The following is a 15,446-nucleotide window of genomic DNA, read 5'->3' on the forward strand; positions in this document are numbered from 1 at the left end:
CTCGGTTTTGGCTCCGGTCATGATCTCACAGTTTGTGAGTTTAAGCCCCACATCAGGCTGTGCGCTACCAGCCCAGAGCCTGCTAGGGATTCTCTCCCCCGCCGCCCCCCCCCCCCCCCCCCGTCTCTGCCCCTCCCCCACTCACACTCTGTCTCTCTCAAAATAAATAAATAAACGTAAAAAAAAATTTCTGTGTTGTTTTCTTCACTAAGCAGGAATTATGTGGTCTACTAATAAATAATTCACTTCTGAACCCTGAAGGTCTTCTACGTTGAAACTTATCTTCAGGAGGAGACTGCCTTAGGCTATGCTGAACTTTATTCTGGACATTCCATTGCGGCTCTATACATAGGGCATCCTCGTGAACATCTTGCTTTGATTTTCCCAGACACTTCACGGTGAAAAACTGATACCATGTCACCTACACCTTTCTCCAATCAAATCCAACAAGTCTCCCTGAAGTTTATTAAAAAACCAGACAGAGGACCCCAGGAGGAGTAGAAGAAGCAAAAGGGAAAACAAATCCACAGTTTTTCATCCAAACCATGCAGAGATATTGTTTTGACTAACGATTTAAAACACTTCAAAAACTGAAAGTACCATGCAAATGCCACGGTTGATCAAGGACACGTGCGCCCAACGGGATTAAAATACGTTTATGAGAAAGAGAGGCTGAGGATCTAATGAACCAGGCACGAAGCAATTGCTAAAACGGGTGACCTATTCCCTCAATGCAATATCAGATTTGGCCGTGGTCATTTCCATGACTTTTCAGCTCTGCAGAGCCGACTTCTCTGAGCTGGGTTTCCTTAGAGGCCGGGAGCTTCAGACAAGTGAGGGATCTGTGACTTCAGAGCAGTATTTGCAACACCACTGACTAAAAGCAGCTTGTTAACTATTATGTGCCCTCTGGAATCTGGTATAACAGCGCTCTAAGGCAATCGCGAGTCTTGAAAAGGCAAAGGTTGAAAACAAAAATGCAGTGATATGTGTGTGGCAGAATTTCAAGATCTGTCATTAAAATGGTGTTTGGTCGGGGGTGGGGGGGGGATTAAGGAACAGAGAAATCAGAACCTTGACAGTTTTAGTTAAAATGTATAGATTTGGGGGCACCTGGGGGGCTCAGTCGTTGAGCGGCCGACTTCAGCTCAGGTCATGATCTCGCGGTTTGTGGGTTCAAGCCCTGCATTGGGCTCTGTGCTGACAGCTCGGAGCCTGGAGCCTGCTTCCGATTCTGTGGCTCCCTCTCTCTCTGCCCCTCTCCCACTCATGCTCTGTTTCTCTTGCTCTCAAAAATAAATAAACATAAAAAAATTCTTCTTAAATGCATAGATTTTAAGAAGTGATATTGGGAGAGGAAAATGTGAAAGAAAGGGAGAGGCAGAAAGGGAAATAATTTTTAAGAAGAGATTAATTATGATATCATGTTTATGACAAATACTATCATTGTTTAGAGAAAGAAAATATGTGGCTTTTTTGGGTATCCCTCATTTAGAACATTTTTCAGGTGCATAAACACTGTTTTAATGACAGAAATATATTACTTTTCTTCTTTAAAAACTGTAGATTTGATTTAATGTCTTTATTTTTTTAATGTTTATTTTTGAGAAAGAGAGAGCGTGAGCAGGGGAAGAGCAGAGAGAGAGGGAGACAGAATCCGAAGCAGGTTCCAGGCTCCGAGGTGTCAGCACAGAGCCCGACGTGGGGCTGGAACTCACCAACCGTGAGATCATGACCCGAGCCCAAGTTGGAGGCTTAATCGAATGAGCCACACAGGCGCCCCTGATGGGGAGTGGGAGGGTGGGTGATGGGCATTGAGGAGGGCACCTGTTGGGATGAGCACTGGGTGTTGTATGGAAACCAATTTGACAATAAATTTCATATTAAAAAAATAATATCTTTTTTTATAAGGAAAACAAATAAAATCCATTCCAAAGTATTTGTGGAAAATCATTTGACCATCCGTTTCCCCATCTATAAAATGAGTTGTTTGGCCTAACTATCTCTAGGGTCCTTTTTAATCTAATATTGCATATTTTGCTTCGAATGGTGAAATTGATAAAGACATACTAATTCACTAAACAATTATCTTATTTACACGTTGGCATTATACCATCTCTGGAGATGTCATGGGGAACAAGAAAAATAAGATTCTTCACTCACCAAGCTGATTGTCAATTGGAGAAATCCAGGCTGGGCACTGCTGGTTATAACCCATAATCTCTACAAAAATGATGAAAATGTAACTGTTCAGGGCAAATGATCGCCTCTCTTTGAGTCTGGCAAGCTCCACTCGTTGTTGTTAAAGTAGCAAAGCTCCCTGCCCCCACCCATTTCTTTGTAAAACAAACCAAAATCTAAATCACAATACTTCAACGAGATTCTAAAAGTCCCTGAAATCAGATGGTCGTTGGTGGCTCCCAGGATGCTGGGCTGGTATTGAAATATTGCCTTTTAAATAAAACATTCCAAATGGAAGCGGGAGGGGCCATGTCATTATCATTTTCTAGGCTTTCTACCGAAAGAAACCCCCTGAAAAAAACAAAAAACCAACCTGTTGACCATTACAGGTAAAGAGGGAATGAAGTTCTGAGCCGGGCACATACTTCTCCTTAATCTCTGCAACAGCCCCGCAAAGGAAGTGAACAACATCATCCTTTCTCCCCAGTTAAGAAAACAGGCTCAGAGAGCGAAGAAATTCAGTTAAAGTCATGTTGCCAGAAAGTAGCGAAAAGGATTAAAAACCCAAGTTTTTCTGGCTCCAAATGACCATAGTCTTTTCACTACACAATGCTTCCTCCAATAAGGGAAAGGTTTGAAGCTGCCTTTACTAAGGTCCATTCTGGGGAACACTAATGAGGCAAGATGATCCAGGAGGGAGCCTAGATGGAATCCACGGTCACGTAACTCCGGGCAATGCCAAGCACATTAAAGGCGGTAAAATATTACATGAAGGAAATGTGTGATTTTGTTTAGTCAGCTTTTCCCCAAACTCATCTGACTACCAAGCCCAGATTGTTTTTTCCATTTAATACACCTTGTTGGAGGAAAGCATCCTCGAGACTTTTGACTGGAAAGCTGGGGCTTTTGGTGAATGTGCCAAGCTCTGCCTCTAGACTTCTTCCCAGCCTGCACTTAACCTGCAGGTTAACCTCCAGCCCAGCCATCCCTGCTGCAGACTGGCATCCCCCATGGCCACATCCTTCTATCCTGGCCGTTTCTCCCATCTAATGGCGTCTTGTGAAAATACGAGTTTTTCATAAACATTCATTTCTATAGACTTGAGTCAACCGGGAGATTGTTGTAGGAGGAAATCAAGGACCTCCCTTCAGTCAACAGGTTTTCACTCTGATTCCAACCCAAAGTTTCATGCATCTTCCTAGTTTACTACTCACTAAATGTGTGAGTGCCTTCACCCCCTTCATTATTCTACATTCTTTTAATTTTTTTTTCAACGTTTATTTATTTTGGGGACAGAGAGAGACAGAGCATGAACGGGGGAGGGGCAGAGAGAGAGGGAGACACAGAATCGGAAACAGGCTCCAGGCTCCGAGCCATCAGCCCAGAGCCTGACGCGGGGCTCGAACTCACGGACCGCGAGATCGTGACCTGGCTGAAGTCGGACGCTTAACCGACTGCGCCACCCAGGCGCCCCATTTTTTTTTTCTACATTCTTAAAGTCCTAATTTAGCTTTACACCTCCGACAAGGTGAAACGACCAGTCAATAAAATAAGAAATAACCACGAAAAAAAAAAATACACATTAATAGTTCTTGAAGCTAACAAATAATTTGGCATATGCTTAGTTCAATGAAAAGAGGGAAAAGGGTTGAATGAGAGCTTTGAAGTGAAAATTCTGTTTTCAAATGAAATTAAAATAAACAACTAGCAGTTATAAGGGAAGCACTTAAAAAAACGTATAAGATTGGGGCACCCGGATGCCTCAGTCGGTTGAGCAATCGACTCTTGATTTAGGCTCAGATCATGATCTCACCGTCCATGGGTTCGAGCCCCGCATAGGGCTCCTCACTGTCGGCTCAGAGCCTGCTTGGGACTCTCTCCCTCTCTCTCTGCCCCTCCCCCCCCCCAATAAACTTAAAAAAAGTAAGCCATCTCTCAAAAATAAATAAACATTAAAAAAATGTAAGGTACATTCTGCTTTCATGGTAGCTGGGTGACAGGGGTGGTGGACGGATGGACAGAGTTGGAGGCAGACAGGGAAACAGACATAAAATAATACAATTAGCATATTTTCAGCGCCAGTTCTTAATAATTCATGTGGGCTGACCCTGAAGGGAGACTCAGCCTAGGGAGAGAGAAAAAGGGACGAGGGAGAGAGAAAAAAGGCTCGAGCTGGGCCCTGAAGGATATTGAGGTTTAGACAGGCGGAGAGGCTGGGGGACAGTGAAAGGCAAAGATACGTTTGGGGGAGAGTCGATACGGGATTTGTCAAGCCCACTGGCCAAGAAAGAATTCTTGAGACACTTCACAGCGAGGAAAGATGTTTTTATTACGGCATGGGGAGAAGATCCGTGGGCAGAGTCGCATTGTGATTGTCAGGAGTGACGGATCATACAGGGTTTTCTACCCTATGGAGGTGGAGGTGACTAGGGCTCCAGGAGATTGAGTCCAAGGTTCCTGGAGGTCTGTTATTAAGATTGTGTTTTCCTTGTAAATCATTAAGACTGTAGCGGAGTTTCAAGTCCTACATGACTGTGATCTTTATCGGTTGACCATTCGTTCTTCCTTTGCTTCGTTCTTAGCGGTTACTGGTACCTGAGGAATCCCCCCTCAAGGGGGGTGGGTTGTGCAGTGTCAGGGCCCGATTTGCCCTCAGTTTGCCTTTTGCCCCCATCAGAGTGAAGAAAGGATCCTCACAGCTACAGAGGGAAATCAGGAAGGACAGGTAGGGTTGGTCCAGATTTTAGATAGCCATACAGAAACCATCCTGCTGGTAAGGACGGAAGGAAAGGTTAAAATCTGACTTAGGAAGTCCATTAAACTGCATAGTAAGTACGAGGAGATAGATTTTTGAATTTTACAACTGGCAGGGCCCTTAGAGAAAAGCTAACAGATGTCTGTGTAACCCATTAGTCAATCCTCTAATCCAGTCCCCTTTACTCTACACATCTGATAACTGAAGCCCAGAGAGGTCACTCGATTTTCCGAACGTCACAAAGCTTCGGGAGCAGGAAACCAGAATCTAGAACTCCTGTCTTCCGACTACCAAGACGTTTAGTAGTCATGAATGTGGCCAAAGAAAGGAAGTGTAGGACAGGGGCAAGGCCCTGACACAGGCACATTTGCCAAAGGGGTGGTTTCTGTTTGAAAAAGTCTGTTTAAAATAATTAAGACAAACAGCCAAAGACCCCTTTTAACTGCTCCGCCACAACTTAGCCCAGCACCTTTGCAAATACGTGATGTTCAGAGGCTGCTGTCAGTAAAGACACCAAAATTACAGAAAAAAAGGAAATTATATTTCTACAAGGCAGCATATCTCAAAAGACATACGGGAAAGAGTAACAGAAAAGGATAAACTTTCCTGATTAAAAAAAGCGGCCTGCTAGGATCTTCCCTTTACCCCACGTTATGATCCTTTTATTGTTTACGATTAGGGACATACTAGGCATCTAATCGCTTGAAACGTGTTTGGGCACGAAAACCACCACAAGCTGAGGCGCCTCCCATGGGGGCAAAGACGGTCACGCGGCCGCTAGCAAGCGGGGCCACCTGCTAACGTGGCGACGACTCTCCCGCCACAGCGGCGCTCCCTCCCCCCGCCCGCGGGGCGGCGAGGAGGGCGGGTCCCGGCCGGCGCCGCGGACCGCGGGCAAAAAGACTACCACTCCCGACTCCGCGCGGGCCTGCGCGCCCGGCCGCCGCAGGCGTGTGGCGCGCAAGGCATGGCGGGACTCGTAGTTTCCATACACACACACGCCCCGCCCCCGCCTCGACCCCCGACCCCGTCAGCGCTTTGGAGGCGGGGAGATCCTGTTTTATGTAAATGACCGGCCCTTCCCCAGCCGGCTTCCCTTTCCTCCCTTACCCTCCCCCCACCACCTCCTCCGAGAGTTTGAAAATTCCCGCGGAGCAGGCGCCGAGGCCTCTACACTCGCGAGAACTCAGGCCTCCGCGCCGCCATCTCCTTCCCCCGCCGCCCTCCCTCCGCTCCCCGCGCCCCGGCACCCCGCCCCTGCCCCCTGCCCCCCCAACCCGGGTCCCGCCCCGCCCCTCCCCTCCCCTCCCGGGTATATAGGACTCGGTCGGTCGGCCCAGGGTAATGCTCAGAACAGGGCTGGCGGCGTCAGCGTCGGGGACGCCGAGTCGCGGGGAGGAGGACCCGGAACCGCCGCGGCGTTTGAGTCGCTGAACGGCGCGCCGGCCTGCAGCCGGCGGAGGCGCCCGCAGGGCTGTGGGGCTGCCGCGGCCGGCGAGGTCGCGGGCGGAGGCTGGAGGTTCGGTGCGGCGGCGGCGGCGAGCGCGCCCTGCCCGTGGCGGCGGCCGTGTCTCCCGGGAGATGCTGTGACGGCCCCGCGCGGGAGGAGCTCGCGCCCGGCCTCGCGCCCCCTGCACTCGGCCGTCCGCCCTGCGCAGGTAGGGGAAGGGCGGGAGGGGCCGGGCCGGCGCGCGAGGGCGGGTCCGCGCGGCCTGGGCCGCAGGGCCGCGGGCCTCCCCGCGCGCGGCCGGGGCGGCGGCCGGCGGGCGGACGCGGTTGGCGGCGGGGGGCGGTGCGTTCCGGGTCGGGGGGGGGGGGCCTCCGGCAGCGGGTTACATAACCACCTCCCGGCAGAGCGGCAGCACATGGCGGCGGAGAGGCGTTGCGGGGTCCACCCCCCACGACTTCCCCGCCGGCGTCCCGCCCGCGCCGTTCTCCGGGGCGGTGGAGACCTTGGCCGGCCTGTCCCCGGCCGGGCCTGCGGGGCCGTGGGGCCGCTCCTGCGCCGGCGTGCGCTCCACATGCTCCTGGGCCTGGCTCGGGTGAGTGGGGGCGCGGGGAGTGGAAAAGTGCGGCGTGGAACCGCAGGACGTCTTGGAGCGGCTGTTAATCTGCCTTCCGTGTCCCCCCTGCCAACCTGAGGACCGTCACTTTGTTACTAGTTGACTTCTGCGGGGCGGTGGGGGCGGCGGTGTGTGTGCTCAGCGCCAACGGGGTCCATGCTCGCTGTTAACCTTTTTTCAAATTGGCAGTTTGAGAAGTGTTTGGAGGAACCCGGGTCCTTTAGGATAAAACCCAGGTCTCTCGGAAACTCTGAACTTCAGTTGATTCTCAAAATATCCTAAAGAACTAGCAGATTTTAAGAAGCTCTCGTGAGCTTTGACTGTCTGGGTCAGTGACCGGGGGATGTCAAGCCCAGCTCAAGTTAATGCCCGCGGGATGCTCTAAGTGCGTTAAACGCCACCGGAGAAGTCTGCCTTCTCTCCATCCTGTAATTTTTGACCCCTTTTTTTCCCCACAACCTACTACCGAAGTGTTCCCAGGTCGCAAGACAGCAATAATTAATATACACTTAAAAAATATTGTTCTTGGGGGATAGATTCCTCTTGATTAAAGAGGAAATAAACATTGTCTTCTGACCATGAAGATGTTCAGGGACTCCTCATTTTTCTTGAGAAGGAAGACTGACTTCCCCAGGTTAGGTCAGCGGTCTCTAGAGTCCACGTCTGTTCTGTCCAGACTCAACTGTGCTTCAGCTCTTCCAGAAAGCTCCCCCACTGCTGGGCCCATTTTCTTGGAAATGTACTTCTTACCCTTTTGCTTGGAGCCTTGGGCGCGCTACGTGCTTTCTTTCAAGTGCTCAAATTTCACACCTTCCTCAGCTTAAATGCCATCTTTTCTAGTGACTTTTTCATTTCCCCTTCTCCCACATCATTTATCTTCTCTTGTAGCATTTATTTGTGTCTGATATTCTGTCCTTGATTATGTATCTCCTAGAACGCAACTCTTTGAGGTCAGGAAGCAGGTCATCTCTCTGCCCTTGCATTCCCTTCCAGCACAACTTTTTAAAAGTTCTTGGAGCTTCAAAAATGCTTGAGTTAACTTTGAAAGAGCAGCCACTACAAGGCTGGGGATTCCAGAGTTCACTGGCAGCTTCTATGTGCATCATAATTCTTAGTCTTTACTGAAAAGAGCCAAAAAAAGTAAAAATGCATACAAAATGTTCTGTAGATGTTTGTTCAGTATATGTTACACAAGAATTACTGAATTATTTGGTGGAATTCAGCTGCTTTCGAGCATATGTATGTTTTCTACAGAACTGATTTGTGGTATTCTGTTGCTAATAAAATCTTTCCTAGTAATTTTGTGAATTTTGTTTTGCTTCTTAATGTGGAGACAACATGTGTTTAAAAATACTTAAAAATAAGTTGGATCCAGTACTGGAACCCAATATTGAGCCTTTTCTTTTTAAAGTCGTTTTTTGTTTTTTTTTTTAAGTTTATTTTTATTTTGAGAGAGACAGAGACAGCGCAGGTGGGGGAGGGGCAGAGAGGGAGGCAGAGAATCCCAAGCGGGCTCAGCGCTGAGAGTGCAGGGCTCAAACGCACAAAACCATGAGATCATGACCTGAGCCGAAACCAAGAGCTGGACGCTTAACCGACTGACCCACGCAGGTGCCCCGTGAGCTTTTTCTTTTTAATAGACTTTATTTTTTAGAGCCGTTCTGCTCACAGCAGAATTGAGTGGTAGGTACAGGGAGTTCCGGTACACTTTCCCCCATTAGCAACATCCCCCGCTAGCGTAGAACACTTGTTACCGTTGATGAACCCACACAGACACGTCATTGTCACCCAAGTCCATAGTTTGTATTAGGGTTCACTCTTGGTGGTGTGTGTTCTGTGGGTTTGGGACAGATGTATAGTGACATAGATCCACCACGCTAGGATCATTCAGAGTAGTTTTTACTGTTCTAGAAATTCTGTGTGCTCTGCCTCGTCCTCCTTCGCTCACTGCTAACCCCTGGCGGCCACTGCTTTTTTTTTTTTTTTTTTTTTTTTTACTGTCTCCATAATTTTGCTTTTTCCAGAATTGTCATGTAGTTGGAATCATGCAGTGCAGTATGAGCCCTTTCAGGTTGCCTTTTTTCACTTAGTAAGAATTCATTTGAGTTTCCTCCATGTCCTTTCATGGCTTGGTAGCTCATTTCTTTTCCCAAGTTTTATTTGTTTGGTTTTTAAGTAATCTCTGTGCCCAGTGCGGGGCTCCCAACTCAGGACCCTGAGATCAAGAGTTGCAGGCTCTACTAACCGAGCCAGCAAGGCACCGCACTCATTTCTTTTTAGCACTGAACAAATTCCATTGTCTAGATGTTCCACCACTTAGTCAACCCTTCCTTCATTCTGAAGGACATTCAAAAGGACACCTTAGTCCTTAGTCCTCATACCTGTGAGGAAAGCTGTTTTAACACCTTTTGTGTCGTCTCTTGTGTGGACATAAGTTTTCACCTCCTTAGAGTAAATACCAAGAAGTATGATGGCTGGATCGTATGGTAAGAATACGTTTAGTTCTGAAAGAAACTGCCAAATTATCTTCCAGAGTGGCCGTTTCCACCAGCGGTGAAGGAGAGTTCCCGTTGCTCCACACCCTCACCAGCATTTGGTGGTGTCAGTGTTCTGGATTTGGGCCGTTCTAAAAGGTGTGCGGTGGTATCTCATTGTTTCAATACACATTTCTCTGATGATATATGCTATGGAGCTTCTTTTCATGTGTTTATTTGCTATCCGCGTATCTTCATTAGTGAAGTGTCTGGTAAGGTCTTTGGCCTTTTTAAAAAAATTTTTCTTCTTGTAAGGTTTATTTATTTTTGAGAGAGAGCGAGTGAGCACGCACAGGCGAGCAGGGGAGGGGCAGAGAGAGGGAGACACAGAATCTGAACAGGCTCCAGGCTCTGAGCTGGCAGCACAGAGCTCTGCGGGGCTCGAACTCACAAACTGAGATCAGGACCTGAGCTGAAGTCAGACGCGTAACTGAGCCACAGGCGCCTCTGGCCATTTTTTTAATTGGGTTGTTTTCCTGTTGGTTTTTCAGAATATTGAGTTTTTAAAAATTGATTTTATTGTTCAACATGTCTATTTCTGTTCCCTGCTAGTATCTGGCTGTCCTAACTCACCGTGTTTTAGATCTGTTAGTTGCAAGGCATTGTGACTGTCTGGAATTCACAGGAACAAGATATGCTTTTTAACTTGTAGGAATTCATATGATAATGGGGAAGACCGGCAAACATAAGTAATGAATTTCAAAAATATTTATGATTGCTTACCTAAAGGTGGAAAGGAGCGAGCTCAGAGATTCGATTAAGTGGGAAAGGATGGGTCTATTCAGACCACGCTGGGAATTTAGCGTTTGAGTGGTGGACAGGGTCTTGGCAGATGGAGATGGAAAGGGTACAGCATAGAAGAGGGAAAGTACAAGGCTGTAGCAAACTGATGATGGTTTGGGGAGGCAACACTAAAGATAGTCTGGGACTGCCAGGTTGTAGAGGACTTTCATTGCCTGAGGCTGAGGCTGTCTTTTTTTTTTTTTAATTAAAAAAAATTTTTTTTTAATCTTTATTTATTTTTGAGAGACAGAGTGTGAGTAGGGGAGAAGCAGAGAGAGAGGGAGACACAGAATGCGAAGCAGGCTCCAGGCTCCAAGCTGTCAGCACAGAGCTGGACACGGGGCTCGAACTCACGAACTGTGAGGTCATGACCTGAGCCGAAGTCTGACGCTCAGCCGCCTGAGCCACCCAGGAGCCCCGAGGCTGTTGGTTTTTGTATACGTAGTAGGCAATCATTGGAGGGTTTGGAGAAGGGAGTGACATAACCCATCTGTGCTTTATCAAGAAGATGAACAATATCTTTAGCTCATTGGCAGCCAGCACCACGTCATGCTCTGCCTACCTGGCCCTTGAGAAGGTGTTTAAACTTTCAAAATTCCCTTTCAGAGGCCGCCAGTGCTGGCATGTCACGAAGGCCGGGATTCTACTTAATCTTGTACGATACTGAGCTTGGCGGCTGAATGTGTGTTTGTGAACATGCATGTCTATATGGGATGTTCTTTCTAATGGTATAATTTTTAGAAGTTCTCTTCACTGTGCTTAAAATGTTAAAGTTCACACTGTAAATTTGGGATTCGAAAGGGCTTGCTTGAAACCAGTTTTTCCCCTGTAGATTCAAAGGCTAACTTGTAAATTTGAACAACTTTCTCTTTCATTCACTGAACACCTTTTCGAACTCCTTCACGTCGGGCACTATGATAAGCTAAGAGTTGGAGAGAGAAGTATTCACCTTTTCTAGAAGCTTGGGTGTGACATGAAGACCGTATAGAAGTGCAGCATTGCATGCACCAGTGAGTGGTAGAACTTGGACTTAAAGCCATTCTAATTCAAAGTTCCTGCCTTTTCTAGTACTCTGCATGGAACCTGTGATTATCGTTTACCTTGCTACCTCTCCTTGAGAAGCACCTTGAGAGCTTTGAGAAATTCTTTTTACTCTTGACATAGGCATCAGTGTAGGGTGGAAGTTTGAGAACCCTGCTCTAATTCCGGACTAAAGGCTTAAATTCCTGTAGGTAGGTGGAAGCTAAGTGTAATTAACTTGCAGGACCAAAAAGTGGATTTTAATTGTTACCTTAATCCTGAGAAACAATTGAATAAAGAGGGGACATGGTGAGATGAAGATAGAAAAAGACTTAGGAGGAAGCTAGGATTTCAGCATTTCATTTTTGTGCATTTTAGCATATGGTAAGCATTTAGTCTTGGTTGAATGAATTAAGGAATAGATTCAGAATCGATAAACTGATTATCCCTTGAGTGTGGGGGTTAAATAGGATCACTAAAGAAGTTAGCACCTTCAAGAATTCAAAGTTCTAGAGTCTTCACATTTAATTTCTAAGTTTCTAAGGATAGCACTAACCTAACATTGTTATACTGTTAACCTTTTGTGGAAATTTCTGGGCCGTAGGACAGATCTACAGTGTATTTGGGATTGCTGTAAAGGAGCACCTGTTGGGTGTGCTTGGATGTATGGTGTTGAAGTGGCTGTAGGCTGTCTTGTTACCAGCCTGAGTTGAAAGGCGTTTGGTTAGAGCAAAAGTGTCAGAGCTTTGGAGAAGTATGGCTGCACCCTGGATGTACCTTTACAGAAATCTGTCCGCATTATGCGCTTGTGACTGGGCCCAGCAGAGAGAACATCACAGATCAATTTGGGAGAAGTACTTTTACAGAAAAGCTGTGCCTGAGAACCGGCGTGGCAGGCCTCTCCCCATGAAGACCAGCACAACCTCACCACCCCCACCCCCTCACCCCCTCACGCTCCACCCCCATGTGCCACTGACAAGAGTGTCTACTCTTGTCTACTGACAAGAGTGTTGCAAAGCTTCAGCTCTAGTGGAAACAGCATCAGGTCTCTTTTCGCAGGCAGACCAGAGTGGACCCTAGTTGAAACTCACCACACTGTGGCCAAGGTCCAAACACTCCCCACTCAGACGAGGAGAAATTCTGCAGAAGACTGATTTGAGAGAAAGAGCAGCCAAAACACAGCAGCGGAGTGCACACAGCATACACCAGAGACGCTTCCTGAAGCACCAGGCCTTAGATAGTATATGACCTCTTCTTAGGATAGGCATTACTCTAAGGAGTGGTGTGTTAGGCTTTCCTAAACCAGAGAAGAAGACAGAGCCCTAAGACAAAATGTCAAGATGGAGGAATTCATCTCAAAAGAAAGCAAGAAAAGGTCATGGCCAGGGATCTGATCGAAACAGATACAAGTAATATGCCTGATCCAGAATTTAAAACAATCTCAAGGATACTAGCTGGGCTTGAGAAAAGCATAGGAGACACCAGGGAGTCCCTTACCCCAGAGATAAAAGGTGTAAAAACTAGTCAGGCTGAAATAAAAAATACTGTAACAAAGATGTGAAACCAATTGGATGTGATGGAAGAAGATGAAGAATGAATCGGTGATACAGAAGATACAATTATGGAAAGTAAGCTGAAAAGAAGAGGGAAAGAAAAAATATTGGATCACGAATGTAGACTTAGGAAACTCAGTGACTCCATGAAGCATAATAACATTCGTATCATAGAAGTCTCAGAAGAATACAGGGAAAAGGGGGCAAAGGTTTATTTGAAGAAATCATTGCTGAAACCTTAAGTAATCTGGAGAAGGAAATATATCCAAATCCAGGGGAGGCACAGAGAACTCCCAATAAGATCAACAAAAGCAGGTCAACAACAAGACATACCACAGTTAAATTTGCACAATGAGATAAAGAAAAAAATTTATTTTTGTCATAAGTGAAATAGTTCCGTCTCTGGTCTCTCACTTTTGTTAATCTATTTCTTTATGTTGGTAGTTTTTTTTTTTTGTTTTTTTTTTTTTTAATTCTTAGCAACCAGCTTTTGATTTCACTTCTTTTTCTTTTTATTATTATGATTTTTCTGTTTCATTAAATTCAACTCTTTTATTCCTTCTGCTGATGCTGGGTTTAATTTGTTCCTATTTGGTTTCTAAAGGTGGAAGCTTAGGTTACTGATCTGAGATCTTACAGAGGTTTGGTGCTATCACTTTCCCTCTAAGTACTGCTTTATACTGCATCACACAAATTTTGATACGTCATGTTTTCATTTTCATTCAGTTCAAAGTACTTTCATTTCCCTTTTGATCTCTTTGATCCATGGCTCATTTAGAAGTGTGTTATTTAGTATCCAGATATTTGTAAATTTTCCAGAAGTTTTACTGCTTTTTAGTTTCCTTGTGAGCAGAGGAAAGGTTTTGTATGATTTGAATCCTTTTAAATTTGAGATTTTATGGCTCAGGATATAGTCTATCTTGGTAAGTCATTTGTGTGAGTTTGAAAAGAGTGTGTAGTCTTTTGTTCTTGGGTAGAATCATCTATAAAAATCAATCAGGTTGGCCAGATGTGTTTAGGTCTTTTGTGTCCTTACTGCTCTTCTGTTTAGTTGTTCTATCACTTGTGGAGAGAGACGTGATGAAATCTCCAATTACAGCTGTGGGTTTTTATGTTTCTCCTTTCAGCTCCTAGTTTTTGCCTTATTTATTTTGAAGCTCTATTATTCAATATAAATGTTCAGGATTGTTAATGTTCACTTGGTGAGTTAAGCACTTTATCATAATGAAATGAACCTTTTTATCCCTGGTAATATTCTTTGCTCTGAATTCTACTTTGATATTCATATGGCTGTTCTACCCTTTTTTTTTTTTTAATCAGTGTTAGCGTGATCTAGCTTCCATTTTTACTTTCAACCTAGCTAGCCTTTTTACTTAAACTCTTGCTTTTAAAAAAAAAATCCAATCTGACAGTCTGCTTTTTAATGGGATCGTTAAAGTCATTTCATTAATGTGGATGTAACATGGTTAGGTTTGAATCTACCATCTTCCAATTTTTTTTTTGTCCCATCTGTTCTTTCATTTTCCCTCTTTTTGTGCCATCTGTTGGATTAAGTTTTTATGGTGATATTTTATCTCTTTCATTGGTAAATTAGCGATATAGTTCAGTGCGTGTGTGTGTTCAGTGGTTGTTCAAGGGTTTACTGTGTACATCTTTAAATTATTGCCGTCTACCTTCAAACAGCATTAGAGCATTTAACATACAGTATAAGAACTTTGTAACTGTGCTTCCATTTCTCCTCTCAAAGCCTTGTGTTATTGTCATTTGTTTAACTTGTAAATATGTTATAAATTACGTATATTATTGTCATTTTTGCTTCAAATAGATAATTGTCTTCTAAGGAGATAATTGCCAGTTTTTGGTGGTCTGTATTCTTTTGTGTAGATCTAGATTTCCATTTGGTATCATTTTCTTTCGTCCTGAAGGAATTTCTTTAACATTCCTTGTAGTGCAGATCTACTTTATTTTACCTTTTTTTTTTTTTAAATGTATTTTCAAGTTAGCTAACATACAGTGTAGTCTTGGCTTCAGGAATAGATGCCAGTGATTCATCACTTGCATATAACACCCAGTGCTCATCTCAACAAGTGCCTTCCTTAATGCCCATCACCCTTCCCCTCCCACCCCCATCAACCTTCATTTTGTTTTCTGTATTTAAGTGATGTTTTCACTGGATGTAGAATTCTAGCCTGACAGCTTTTTTTTTCAGTTCCATTGTTTTCTCTCAGTTATTGTTCCATTGTCTTCTGGCTTGCATCATTTTCCACAAGAAGTCTCCTGTCATTATTACCTTTTTCCTCTTTGCAGTGTGACACTTTTAAGATTTTGTCCCTTGATGAGGATGTATTGGGGGGGGGGGGAGTTTCTTCGTGTTTCTGGTGCTTGAGGTTTAGTGACCTTTTTGATGGTGGGTTTATAGTTTTCATCAAATTTGGAAAATGTTGGCCAATAATTTTGAAATATGCCTATTCTCTCTTTTTGGAGATTGCTTTTGCATATATTAGGGTACTTAATGTTGTCCCACAGCCCACTGATGCTCTGTTCTTGCCCTTTCTGC

General features: G+C 45.2%; 1 protein-coding gene and 1 long non-coding RNA gene across 9 annotated transcripts in view; one reads left to right on the forward strand and one right to left on the reverse strand.

Moving 5' to 3' along the window:
* Window positions 1–4,485: 4,485 nt before the first annotated feature.
* On the reverse strand, window positions 4,486–6,134 carry LOC109495434. Its single transcript, XR_002150834.2, has 2 exons — window positions 5,624–6,134; window positions 4,486–4,951 (listed from the first exon to the last, which is right to left on the reverse strand). It is a non-coding gene; the product is annotated as an uncharacterized LOC109495434 (long non-coding RNA).
* A 321-nt stretch (window positions 6,135–6,455) lies between these two features.
* The window catches only part of AHCTF1 (AT-hook containing transcription factor 1), an 82,129-nt gene continuing 73,138 nt past the window's right edge, over window positions 6,456–15,446 (forward strand). For 5 of the 8 annotated variants that reach the window (XM_023247872.2, XM_023247877.2, XM_023247876.2 and 2 more), the window contains exons 1-2: window positions 6,462–6,594; window positions 9,533–9,632. The gene's annotated coding sequence lies outside the window, so the exon portion shown is untranslated. Of the gene's footprint in view, window positions 6,595–6,774; window positions 6,979–9,532; window positions 9,633–15,446 lie in introns of those variants that run through there. The other 3 variants (XM_045049148.1, XM_023247873.2, XM_023247874.2) reach the window with 3 other exon arrangements.

The sequence above is a fragment of the Felis catus genome, chromosome F1 (assembly GCF_018350175.1).
Source record: "Felis catus isolate Fca126 chromosome F1, F.catus_Fca126_mat1.0, whole genome shotgun sequence".
Lineage (NCBI taxonomy): Eukaryota > Metazoa > Chordata > Mammalia > Carnivora > Felidae > Felis > Felis catus.